The sequence below is a fragment of the Numida meleagris genome, chromosome 9 (genome assembly GCF_002078875.1).
Source record: "Numida meleagris isolate 19003 breed g44 Domestic line chromosome 9, NumMel1.0, whole genome shotgun sequence".
In the NCBI taxonomy this organism is placed as follows: domain Eukaryota; kingdom Metazoa; phylum Chordata; class Aves; order Galliformes; family Numididae; genus Numida; species Numida meleagris.
In genome coordinates, this window is record NC_034417.1 from 18,948,408 (window position 1) to 18,949,433 (window position 1,026).

Below are 1,026 nucleotides of genomic sequence, written 5' to 3' on the forward strand. Positions count from 1 at the left end.
ATGGGACACAATGCTTCACAGCCCGTGCAAGCACCGTGTGTGCAAGGGTGTGCAAGGCCTGGCAACGGAGGCCATGGTGCTGGGGGTGCTGCGGGGCTCAGTGCGGTCAGCTCGCTTTGCTCCACGCTGGGAGCAGTAAATGAGAGAAAATGTATTTTCCAGGTTTGTTCCCACAGCAGTGACCTTGTAGCAGGCGCTGCCCTCAGCCCAGGGACGTCCCAGGGCACCCAGCCCCGTGGGATTCAATGGGACACCTGCATCCTGAGTAACCTTGTGCATCTCACTGCCATGCACCTAGAAAAGGAGACTGAGAGCTCTGGGACAAAGCGTTGGCCTCCGGCGTTGACTTGTGCTCAGGTTCCCTTTGGTTTGAGCCTGCACAGCGGTGTGCAGTGGCTGCCCTGCTTTTAGGAATTTCACTGAGCCCTCAACAGCACAGTTTGGCAGCCAGACAGATTTTGCTCCGCATCCAAATCTGTGGATGCTACAGGACCCCAGCAGCTCTCCCCAGCGCAGCCCCACGGTGCAGCCCGGCTTTGCAGAGCCATCAGTGCAGGGCTACAGGCACTGGGAGAAGCGCTCGGTCCTGGCTGCTGCATGGCACAGCGAGCAGCACCGCTCACACCGCACTGCTGGCTCACAGGGGCGATGTTCTCCCTATAGGAGCCCACAGCGTTCCGTGGGGGGGTACCAGGAGCACGGCGCAAGCCCTGCAGCCCATCCCCTGCTCCTGCAACAGAACTCCAACGGGGAGATACTGGACGTGCTCAGAATCCTCCTGCAGGAGCTCCAAGCGCAGCCCGGTGTCCAGAGACCGGCACTGACTGCTTCGGAGAGGGGAAAGCCATCGCATCCCACCCCATGCACACCGCTGGGCACCGCGCGCTGGCGGTAAGCGGGGCTCGATGTGGGGGGACCCACGCAGCAGAGCCCACCCCAAGCACTCTGCGAGGGGTGGGCGAGCAAGAACGCAGCGCTGCCTCGTATCTCCCAGGGGCTGAGCTCCGCTCCCCACGCACGTATTTC